The sequence below is a fragment of the Vicugna pacos genome, chromosome 7 (genome assembly GCF_048564905.1).
Source record: "Vicugna pacos chromosome 7, VicPac4, whole genome shotgun sequence".
In the NCBI taxonomy this organism is placed as follows: domain Eukaryota; kingdom Metazoa; phylum Chordata; class Mammalia; order Artiodactyla; family Camelidae; genus Vicugna; species Vicugna pacos.
Genome location: NC_132993.1, coordinates 77,512,713 through 77,525,106, shown reverse-complemented (window position 1 = coordinate 77,525,106; position 12,394 = coordinate 77,512,713). Strand labels below are relative to the sequence as shown.

Below are 12,394 nucleotides of genomic sequence, written 5' to 3'. Positions count from 1 at the left end.
CAGGGAAATATACACAAAATCTTATGGTAGCTCACAGAGAAAAAAATGTGACAATGAGTGTGTATATGTCCATGACTGACTGAAAAATTGTGCTGAACACTGGAATTTGACACAACATTGTAAAGTGATTATAAATCAATAAAAAATTAAAGAAAAATTGCTTTTGTTTGGTCTCCTAAGGTCTGGCAATGAGTAGTCAAATTCTACTCATAAAAAGCATGACAAAATGTACCAGTAGGATATATTCCAAAGCACCGCTTCCCCCCTCTTTTCACCGTACTTTTCCTTTTTTGTGTGTATACACACACACACACTCACACACTCATTTTATTGAAGTATAGTCAGTTTACAATCTTGTGTCAATTTCTGGCATACAACATAATGCTTCAGTCGTCAATGAACATACATATATTTGTTTTCATATTCTTTTCACCATAAGTTAATACAAGATATTGACTATAGTCCCCTGTGCTATACAGTGTAAACTTGTTGTTTATCTATTTTATGTATATTAGTTAGTATTTGCAAATCTCGAACTCCCAATTAATCCCTTCCCACCCTCTTCCCGCCCTGGTAACCATAAGTTTGTTTCTATGTTTGTGAGTCTGTTTCTATTTCATAGATAAGTTCATTTGTGTCTTTGTTTTTTAGATTCCACACGTAAGTGATATCATATAGTATTTTTCTTTCTCTTTCTGGCTTACTTCACTTAGAATGACAATCTCCAGGTCTGTCCATGTTGCTGCAAATTATTTTATTTTTTATTTAATTATTTTGTTTAATTAATTTTTATGGCTGAGTAGTATTCCATTGTGTATATATATACATATATACATATATATATATATATACCACAACTTCTTTATCCAGTCATCTGTTGATGGACATTTAGGTTGTTTCCATGTCTTGGCTATTGTAAATAGTGCTGCTATGAACATTGGGGTGCATATATCTTTTTGAATTAAGGTTCCTTCCAGATATATGCCCAGGAGTGGGATTCCTGGATCATAAGGTAAGTCTATTTTTAGTCTTTTGAGGGTGTGGAGAAAAGGGAACCCTCCTGCACTGTTGGTGCAGCCATAATGGAAAACAATATGGAGAGTCCTCAAAAGATTAAAAATAGATTTTCTTTAATTAATCATTTAATCATTTAAAGTACTTTCTAGTGGGTTCTATTCTTTTTTATGACGTAGATATATACAGTCAAATACTACTCAGCCATAAAAAGAAAACCTGCTATTTACGATAACAACATGGATGAACTTGGAAGGCAAGATGGGAAGTGAAATAAGCCAGACGGAGAGACAAATTCTGCGTGGAATCACTTATGTATGGGATCTAAAAAATAAAATGAAATTCATAGAAACAGAGAGTAGAATGGTGGTTGCCAGGAGTTGAAGGTGGGGGAAATGGAGAGATATGGGTCAAAGAGTATAAACTTTCAGTTATAAGATGAATAAACTCTGAGGAAAATGTACAGCATAGTGACTGGAGTTACTAACTCTGATATATACTGGAAGTTTGGTAAGAGAGTAGATCTTAAGTGTCCTCACCACACACACACACAAGCACACAAGGAGTAACTATGTGAGGTGATGGTTGTGTTAATTAACTTGATTGTGTAAATATTTTATAATGTATGCATATATCAAATCATCATGTTGTACACTTTACGTATAGATGATTTTCTTTATCAGTTACATCTCCATAAAGCTGGGAAAAGAAAAGAGACAGAGGAAGATGACACCCAGGGTCTCAGCCTGCTGGCATCCATGATCACACGCCAGGACCCAGGAGATCCTGTAGGTTATATGGGGCTTGGAGGAGGAGGCGCTGCAGGATTGGGACCAGGTGATCTTGGGATCTTGATGCCTGCAGTGAAGAGGACAGGCAGGCTCAGGGAGAGTAAAGGGTACGGATTAGGGACCCTGAGAGACTTAGATTTGAAAACTGGCTCCACCACTTCCCTGTTGTGGACCTCCAGCTCCTCTCTGCCTCAGTTTCTTCATCTGTACATGGGGACAGCAAGACTACTTTGTACGATTCTCGTGATAACTTAATGACACAGTGCTTGGCACATAGTAGGTGTCAAGTTATTTCTATTCCCTGTTTCAAAAGCTACACCATTTACTTACGTCTGGCCCTGTAGGCAGCCTGAACATCCCTCTGTTAACAGTTCTTTTCTGTGCAAAGTGCTGTTTCTGGAAACTCTTAGGGCTGAAGCCCTCTTCTTGCCAAGTTCTCTGGTTGCCACAAACCATCTCTGCTTTCCTCTCAAACTTCTCAGACTTCCTTTGGGCCTTGAATTGTCTATTTTCAGATGTTAAAAAATGGTCCCACTATGATATATAAAGTAGATAAACAACAAGGACCTAGTGTGTAGCACAGGGAACTATATTCAATTTCTTATAGTAACAGAAAAGAATCTGAAAAGAAAATATATATGTGTAGGTATACATATAACTGAATCACTTTTCTGCACATCTGAAACTAACACTGAAATCAACTATACTTCAATAAAAAATAAATAAATTCCAATATATTCATTAAAAAATGTCCTGGGGATGTTTTTCTTCTACAGATATTTTTGGAGCTGGTAGAAAGTGGCAGCCCCACAGATAGAACAGTGAGTAAAACACAAAAATCCCCTCCTTACTGAGCTTTTATTCCAGGAGAGGAGGGCAGGAAGGCAAATAAAGCATGTGGTTTATCAGATGATCATAAATGCTAAGTTAAAAAAAATAAGGCAAGATGGGCAGTCGGCGTTGTGTATGTGAGTGTGGGTGTGGGTGGCGGGGAGATGGTTGCCTCACTGCTCTTAGAGTCTCACGGGGGACAAGGGCTGACCTGGGTGCACTAGGCTTCTTGTGGTGACATAAGCAGGGTTAAAAGCATTCTGGGGTTGATTCTGGGGGTCTCGAGGAAGATGGCGGGGTGGAATGTAAGAGCTGGGGAGTTGGTGGGCTGGGCTCTTGACAGAAGCACGAACTCTCCCCTCTTCATTCCTGCCAAAGGGATGTGGAAGAGAATGGAGGGAGGGCTTCCCTGATCTTACCTAGAGCAGGAGGAGCTGGTGGGCTTCCCTTTGAGCCCCTCCTTCAGGCACTGGGGACTTTGTAAATGTTGACTTCTTGACACCCAGACCCTGACAAGCATTAAAAAAAAACAAGGAGGAGGAGAAGTAAGCTCAGATGTTGTTCTCTTCAAGGAGCCCTTCCAGGTCCTCCGGAACACAAGAGAGCTATGGAGGATCTGAGATAGCCCGTCAGGGGATGAGCCCTCTCCCTCCAGCAGCTCCCTTAATATGTGAGGCCAAGAAATTTTTCTAAGACAGTATTTAGCAAACCTGGCAGAGTGGAGGGGCATCGTCTGGGAGTGGAAAAGTCCACTTTTCTCCTTTCGGCTGACTCTTGGCTCGTTGCACTAACGCCTCCGAGGCTCTGTATCCTCTCTTTGATGAGGTCCATTTCTGATACAGAATTCCATGACTTTCAGAAGAAGTTAGAATTTTATTTCTGTCATTTAAGTTTCAAACAGAAAATAGAGGACTGTTTAATTTGCAGCTGCTAGAAATAACTTTATTCAAGTGGTGTTGATTATGGCACTTTTCTAACTGAAATGAGGTCTCTAGTGGAGTGCTACAGGGTTATAGTCTTTGTTCTGACTGTCCAACTTTAGAAAGTTACTTATTTTGATGTGATTGTAGACTCACAGGAAGTTATAAAAAAGAACATGCAGGGAATCTGTATGTATGCTTTACTTTATTTCCCCAATGGCAACACCTTGCATAACTGTAGTATGGTATCAAAACCAGAAAATTGGCATTGGGACAATCCACAGAGCTTATTTAGATTTCACCATTGCTATATGTACTCAAATGTGTGTGTGTGTGTGTGTGTGTGTGTGTGTGTGTGTGTGTGGCTCTGTGTGTATGTATAGCTCAGTGCAACTTTATTACGTATGTAAATTGATGTAACATCACCATAATCAAGATACTACTTGACAGCTACTTCTCTGTTCTCCATCTCTGGAATTTGTGTTATTTCAAAAATGTTGCATAAACGGAATTATACAGCATGTAATCGTTTGAGATTGGCTTTTTCCACTCAGCATAATTCCCTTGAGATCCACCCAAGTTCTTGTGTATAGCAATAGTTTGTTCCTTTTTATTGCTGAGTAGGATTCCATTGTGTGAATATGCCACAGTTTGTTTAACCATTCACCTGCTGAAGGATGTTAGGTTGCTTCCAGTTTTTGGCTATTATGAATAAAGCTGTTACAAACATTTTTATACAGGTTTTTTGTTTGAACTTCAGTTTTCTTTTTTTTGGGATACATGCCCAAGAGTGCATTTGCTAGGTTATGTGATAATTATGTGTTTAATTTCATAACATTTTGGCAAATTATTATGCAAAGTAGCTGTACCATTTTATATTCCCATCAGCAATATATGAGTGATTCAGTTTCTCTGCATCCTTGCTAGCATTTGGTGTTCTCACTAGTTTTTTTTTCTGGTTTAAAATAATTTTTTATTGCTCAGAATATTTTTATTCTTGTGTCTTGTTTTTTTCTGTTTGTTTTTGTTTTCTTTTGTTTTGAATAACTATGAATTCAAGCTTAGGGAAGCTTGCCTTTATCTTGAAACAAAGCAACATAGCTTTTATATCCTTTGCTAACCTGATCTCATTTTAAGAGAGAGATGGGAGTTATCCTGCAAGAGTTAAATTTATCCCATGAATGATGCAGGTCTAAGTCTGCTGGTACTAAAAGGAGACAACAGCATTGTTGACAAAATTACAATCTGCTGGTGGCATTTGTGGAAAAGAAGCCCTTGCAAATTTCTAAACAACAGTAAACTCTGTTAGGAAATTCTAAAGTGTTTTACAGGCCAAAAGGGGAATGAGGTTATTAGTAAAATGCCTCAAAAGAGTTTGAATACTGGATTTGAGAGTTACTGGAACTTGGATATGTGAAAATAGGGTGGTAGATTGGGTCATGCTTACAATGGTCTCAAATTCAAATAAACTACTGCGACAGTACGCTACTTCACAAGTCACACGCTTTCCCAGGGCTCTTCTTTCCCTCAGTAGGTGTTGGCAGAAGGTGTGCGCAGTCATTTTCCAGTGTAGATGCCTAGCCCCAGAGCCAACACATGAGCGAGGAAGAGGGATGGAATGAACACCTTATGAAACTCTGCAGAGAAAATACCCCCTTTCATCATGGCTCCACTTTTCCTCGTGCTTAGAAAGACAGAAAGTTTAGGGTGCCTGATATGGAACTCCTTGGGTGGAGTGTTTTCAGGTCTACTGGACCCATGGGATACCCAGTCTACACTTTTCTTCAAAGCACCTACCTCTTTCTCTCCTTCTGCAACTTCTTCTGACTGAGAGCTGTGGTCCCTGCTGGTGCACATTTCCACATCAAACATGATCTGCCCACCTTCTTGTGGCGAAGGGCTGTCACAGTGAGAGCTGCCTCTTGAACTACTCTGTCCAGACTCATGTTGTGCATCCAAAAGAATCTCCTCCATGTCTCCATCGTGGATAGAGGATGAGGAGGGTATGTGTCCTAGCCCCCCGTTTTCGCAGTGCCATTATCATTGACGTTGCTGCTGTTCACGGGGAGCCCCACCCAGGTACTGTTGGGGCCGGCTGGCAGGAGCAGAGGCTGTTCATCTTCCTCAAAGTGGTTGTTGTTTGTTGTTGTGTGACGGGGGCGGTGGCTGTGCCATTAAATGAGACAACACTGTCTGGCGGCTGGAAGAGCTGCGGCTGGAGCACGACTGCCTCCAGTCTTTGGGCAACAACACAGCAAGCCGAGTCACCCCTCACTAGTTTTAATTTTAGTAATTCTGATACGTGTGTCGTAATACCTCGGGGAGGTTTTTAATTTGCATTGCCCTAATGGCTAGGAGTGCTGAACGTCTTTTCACGTGCAGATTTGCCCTCTGTATCTCCTCTTAGTGAAATGTATGTTCGTATGCATTTTCTCATTGGATTATTTGTTTCTTACTGTTGAGTTTTGAGAGTTCTTTATATAGTCTAGGTACAAGTCCTTTATTGGATATATGATTTACAAATATTTTCTCCTAGTCTATAATCTGTCTTTGTATCCTCCTCACAGGGTCTTCTGCAGAGCAAAAAATTTTCATTTTGGTGAAGTCCAATTTATCAAAATTTTCTTTAAGGGATCATACTTTTGGTGTCAAGTCTGAAAATGCTTCAACCCAATCCTGAAGATGTCCCGTTTATTTTCTAACAGTTTTATTATTTTACAGTTTGTCCAAAATCCATTGTAAGTTAATTTGTTCAACTTTTAAAGTCAAAGAAGTTGCAGATGCAGTAGGCTGGTAGGCTGACACAAGCAGCTGGGATATAGTGATGAAACTAGTAAGATACAGTTTATAAGCGCGCACCATCACAGACAGGTTAGCGTGACGACTGAGAAGTGGGCTCTGGAGCCTGACTGCTTGGTTGCTGCCTGGAAAGCCCTGGGGAAGTCTCATAACCTCTCTTGTGTCCTAGTTGCTGCATCTGCAAAATAAGACTAAGGAAGAGTACTTGCTTTCTAGGGTTGTTGTGGGAGCTTAATGGAATAATACAGAGCACTTAGATCAGTACTTGAAGAAATACCACCTATGATTATTATTAAAACCTGACACTGGTTTAAAAATTGGGCAGTTATAAAAGAGACATGACTGTATAGAGGGTTCACGAGAAAAAATTCTGTATATACAAAGAAGTAGCGAGGTTAACATAACTTACTTGAAATTTTTAACTTTAATGTCTGCTCGATTTTTGTCTAGTCACGTATGCTTCAAAAACTGTCTTCATCCAGAAATGGCAAGATTTACGTAGGATCAAAATGACAAGGCATGTAAATCCATTCAATGAAAACCAAAGTCCATTTAGGACCATATAGATACCCTCAAATGCAGTTTTTCTTGTTCTTTTTGAGATTTTACAAAGCAGAGTCATTGTTTTAGATTATCTGCTACTAGAAAATGGTCCCTAGATCTGTGCAAGTGTACTTGTCCAGCAGTAGAGAAAAGGGACATTGGTAGAGTTCATAGTCATAGCTCGATGTGGGGGACATGAAATTCTCAACTTCTTGCAGTCGGGACTTCTGCGCTCTGGCCTTGGTATCACTCACAGAATGTTGGGGTATGGATCTTAATCATGGTCTCTGTGTTTGCTGAAAGTGAAGAATGAGGGAGATGAAGACCTGGGGGTTTGAGTAGATGGAGAAGGGGTTAACTGGAAGTGACAGAAGAAGCTATTACAAATATGAGGCATTAGAGGAGGGGACAGAGGAAGTGGAGCATGCCTCAGATTACTACAAAGAGGTGGGACCCCCTCAGACTGGGGTCTATCTGGTCATTACTGGGCCAGGAAGCAGCTGAGAGACACTGGGCAGTTCCCCCAGTCTCTCAGTGCCTGGGTTTCCTTTTCTGCCACATAATAAAAATAGTATCTGCTCCACACACTCCAGGGGCTGTTATGAAGAATATATTTGCAGGAAATTTCTTTAAGCAGAACATGAATATGTGACATTGTTATTGTTTCACTGTGGCCAGAATACATATATCTCTTTGTTCATTTTTATGGACTATACCTTTAAGAACTCGCTCGATCTCAATTCCTTAGATTTTTTTTTTGGTTCCTCTCTCCACCTTATTTAGCAGGGTCCAGTGGTGCAGCACAGCTCGCTTTACGAGAGGTGCTCTTTTGTCTCAGTAACTGCTCCATGGTGTTTCCAGTCTACAGCGTTAAGCTTAGTCTCCTCTCCTAAATCTGTAATATAGGAACTGACCTGACTTCTTCACCCTGTGCCTTGCTACTTCTCAGATGTTTATGTGCCTGAAAACACATGGGTCCAACTCTCCTCAAGAAAACAAGCTTGAATTTGTCTTAAAGAATAATTAGCTCAATGGAGTTCAGGCTCCGTTTTGAAATACAGATGTAGATTCACTTTACTCACAGTTATACTGAATATTGTGTGTGTACACATGTGGAATAGGTTGAACAGGGGTCTAATTTTTTTTAAGTACCATAAATTTTTCTTTTCTTTTTTTTTTTTCCAGAAAACAGTATTCTTTAGGGTTTGCTGTAATGGTCATCATTACCTTCAATTTTTAACTATGTAGTTAATCAGTAAAGGGATTTTTAGATACTTTCACAGGTTTAGGTAAAAAAATTGAGAGTTAAAGAATTAATCCTTTTGGGGGATATTTTGAGGGAAAAAAATCCAGTGACCGCAAAGCCCCCTAATTAAGTATAAAACATGAGGAGAGAATTGCTACTAATGGGCAAAATAAAGACCTTGAAATAATTTCAAGTTTTCTTAATTTGAATGCTTATTTGGTATTCATATTTGATTTCCCCATTGCAACCTCATTAAAATAGAGTAATATATGTATCAAGAGAAGAGAAATATATATATGTATATTTAATGATTTGAGAAAGCACTGGGAAGACTGTTTCGATAAAAATCTCTCTCAAAGCTCTGCCACTTAATTCTGAAAATTCACCATTAGAGAATCATTCTTTTGGGAGTACCAGTTATCTCAGAGGGATACATATTAAGCTGCTGCTCGATAAGGAACACATAAACAAGGCGATATAAGGTTATCACAAAGCACAGGCTCTGGAGTCAGTGGAGCGAGGACTGAATTGGCTTTGGCACTAACTGGCTGTGAGATTCTGGGCAAACTTCTTATCTTCTCTGAGTCCCAGTTTCTTCATCTATAAAATGGGGTTAATAATGGCTATCACATGAGAAACACAATGTAAATGAGCTGATGTATTTGGAGAATCTAATACAATACTTAGTTTAAAGTAGGCTCTTAGTACATTACAGTGAAAATTATTAGCAATAGTAGGAATATTACATTTGAATTGGGGTTTGCATAGCTTTGGTGGTACATAAAGACATTCCAGGAAGTATACAGATTTGGATAATTTTAAGAGAATCTGTTTCCAGATTCTACATTTCTAGAGATATATACATTCTTTTTGTATTCATCTACTTACAAATGCACCTGCATTAGGCTGCTTCTCCTTTTCTGTCTTCCCTTTTGCAATCTCCCTCCTTCTGCCTTACAAGAGAGGTCTCATCCAACCCAAATCATACTATGATATGTTGTCTTGGGTATAGAAAACTCTGGGACACTGAGCAGAGGCAACCCAAACTACAGATATTTGAGAACCCCCTTTAATCAAAATGGCACCATGTAGAGCTCATGCTTGGCATGCATGAGGTCCTGGGTCTGATCCCCAGTATCTCCGTAAATAAATAAATAAATAAATAAATAAATAAATAAATAAATAAATAAATTTAAAAAAATTAAATAAAACCTGATAACATTCCCAAGAATAAAATGGCACCATGAACCAAAGGTAATAGGGCATCATGCCTTTCCCTGTCTTATCCTTGTCTCTGTTAAGGGCAAAGCATAACTGTTATGGAGTGAGTATTTATGTCCCCATAAAATTCCTATGTTGAAATCTTCACCCTCAGTGTGATGGTATTTGAAGGTGGGGCTTTTGCAGGCTAATCAGGTCCTGAGGGAGAGCCCCCGTGGATGGAATCAGTGCCTTTATAAGAAGAGACAGGGAGCATGCTGTCCCTCTCTGCTGTCTGTCATATGGGGATACAATGGGAAGACGGCCATCTACAAATCGGGAAGTGGGCCCTCATCAGACACCAGATCTTCTGGCCCCCTGATCTTGGACTTTCTGGGCTCCAGAACTGTGAGAAGTAAATGTTTCTTGCTTAAGCCATTCAGACTATGGTAATTTGTTACAGCAGCCTGAACTGACTGAGACAATGCCTTAAACAGGCATGCTGATGTATATTTGGATGTTTTGATTTCAAGTATACAGTGGAATTAGGCAGAGAGGGAGGTGATGGCTCTTTTTTTTTTTTTCTTTTTTGGCTTGACTACTGGCAACGAAAGTATTGTTCCTGAGGAAAGAAACCCTGGAGAACAGAGTAAAAAGAACATTTCTTGGAAATATTGAAGATGGCAGCAGGTTACTTGCCCAGGTGACAAACTCATGATAGGCTTTTGTACTTAGCTAGCTAGCTATCTTGAAATATTCAAGATATGTAAGAAGCATGCTGGGAACTGCCAGTCGGCTCTGAACGACCCTTTCCCTGCAGTTTCACCATCTCAGTAATGAGGATGAGCTCAGTGAAATACGCTCATTTATCTTTATTTTAGTCTAGTCTCACTGGTATAATTTGCATGATTTCAAGGCAAAAAGACCACAATTTCTTCCAGCATATCAACATTATATTTTCTAATAAGAAACATATTAGGGGTAAGTTGGTGTTTTATATTCTCTTGAATATTTATTCAAATTCATAGAAGAAACCTTTTCATTAACTTCTGCTAAAAGTTAGCAAACTATAAAAAAATACTTGTTTTTAATGAAGGTACAAGTCTCCTGCTCACTGTCACTTATCAACCCCTTTTCTGCTCATTTATTAAATTCTACATGTTCTTGTTCGGTGTCTCAGTCAGCTTGGGCTGCCATAACAAAATACCATAGATTGAGTTTGGGGGCTTCAATAGTGGAAATTAATTTTCTCACAGTTTTGGAGGTAGAAGTCTGAGACAAGGGTACCAGCCCAGTAGGGTTCTAATGAGGGCCCTCTCCCTGGTTTGTAGGCAGCCACCTTGTTCCTGTGCCCTCACACAGGAGAGAGAGAGCTCTGGTGTCTCTTCCTATTTGAATGTGGGCACCAGCCCTACTGGAGTAGGGACCTACCCTTAGGACCTCATTTAACATTTATCACCTCCTCACAGGCCCTATTTCCAAACACAGTCACATTGAGGGGCTAGGGCTTCAACATATGAATGTTGAGGGGACAATTCAGCCCAAAATATTAGATTTAAGTAACTTAACAGGAATATGTTGCAGATTAGACTCTAAATATTGTACTCAGCAATCCTTAATGTACTTTTTTGTAAGTCTGTAATTATTTGTAACTGAGTTCTTTTTCTGGAAGTCAATTTACATAAAATATTTAAACTACACTCTTAAAAGCAGAACATCTATTTAGGTTCAAAAGCAAATTGAAATTTTCCCCAAGTGCAAATCTAATGTAAAATGACCTAAGCAAAATATGTTATACATTTAGAAATTCAGCTTGATTTAATTAGTATTCATTTCTTCCTTTCAGATATTAATGTACTGGTTCCGATTCTGTGAAATGTATAATGACATAAACAGAGTTGACTTCAAGTAACTTTGGGAAGAAATCACTTATCTACAAATAAATATCCTCTATTGTTGGTGTCTTGTCTTTCTGTCATATCTTTACTATGAATTTTGAGATATCTTAAAAAAATGAAATAATATATCTTTGTTTATAGTCAAAGAGAAAAATCCCTAAAATGCACAACTTACAATTTTATTTTTAACCCCAGTTTTATTTATTTTAGCACTGTAAGCAAGATGCCTCTTAGAAAAAGTTGAACAGTATAATCAATAGCATGTAATAAGTCTGTGTTAAACTTCTTTTGGGTCATATTTCCTAGAAACTAAGAAAGTGAAGAACTTGAGTGACTGGGTAAAGAAAAAAAAATTTTTTTTTTTGGTTAATTAAGTGGTTTTCAATTCTTTGCTTTCAATAAAGTAAAAGGAGGACCTAACCAAGTTGTCAATAGGTAGATAATTAGAATATTTTTTGGCAATAGACCATGATGCTCCTTTTGACTTATGATTAAGAAGGCATTCAAATAGCAAGAGTGGCATCTCCATAAGAAAATGCGTAACATTCTAATTATTTATTTAATTGAACAAGTTTTCTCAGGGTTTATGTCTATAAAATGAAAATAAGAATAGAATTGTTGCTGAAGCCTGTGTCAGTCTATCAGTAAGTAACAGCCAAAAATGCAAGAACTTATTAAAAAGATCTATCTATTCATTTAGATTAGTTTTGCAATAAAACCTTACTTGGCATGTCTTATAATTATTTCTCAAACTATGCTATACATTTATATTGCTTTGGTCAATTGTGTGCTAAAAATCATTATAAACATAGCTCAATACAGAAGACTTTAAAAATACTTAGACCTTTATGGTCATACATAATGTTTACAATGTTTAAATTTCAACCTATAGACAATTATTTCTGTTATTGTAAAGTATTTAATAGGGTGATTAGATAAAATCTTTCAAATATGAACATATATTACATAACTAAGATTGTTTTGCGAAAATATCAGATAAAGGAGAGAAAGGATTGGTATAAAATTTCCAGTTGTTGGGGAGGGTATAGCTCAGTGGTAGAGCACTTGCTTAGCCTGCACTGGGTTCAATCCCCAGTATTTCCATTAAAACAATTCACCAAATAAATAAACCTAATTACCTCTCCCCCAAAA

The 12,394-nt window shown here is 38.3% G+C and overlaps 1 long non-coding RNA gene and 1 pseudogene across 2 annotated transcripts in view; one reads left to right on the top strand and one right to left on the bottom strand.

Moving 5' to 3' along the window:
- The window catches only part of LOC140697453 (uncharacterized), a 139,340-nt gene that overhangs the window by 105,285 nt on the left and 21,661 nt on the right, over positions 1-12,394 (top strand). The window lies entirely within an intron of this gene.
- Positions 5,114-5,530, bottom strand: LOC102535045 (BCL2/adenovirus E1B 19 kDa protein-interacting protein 3-like pseudogene; annotated as a pseudogene).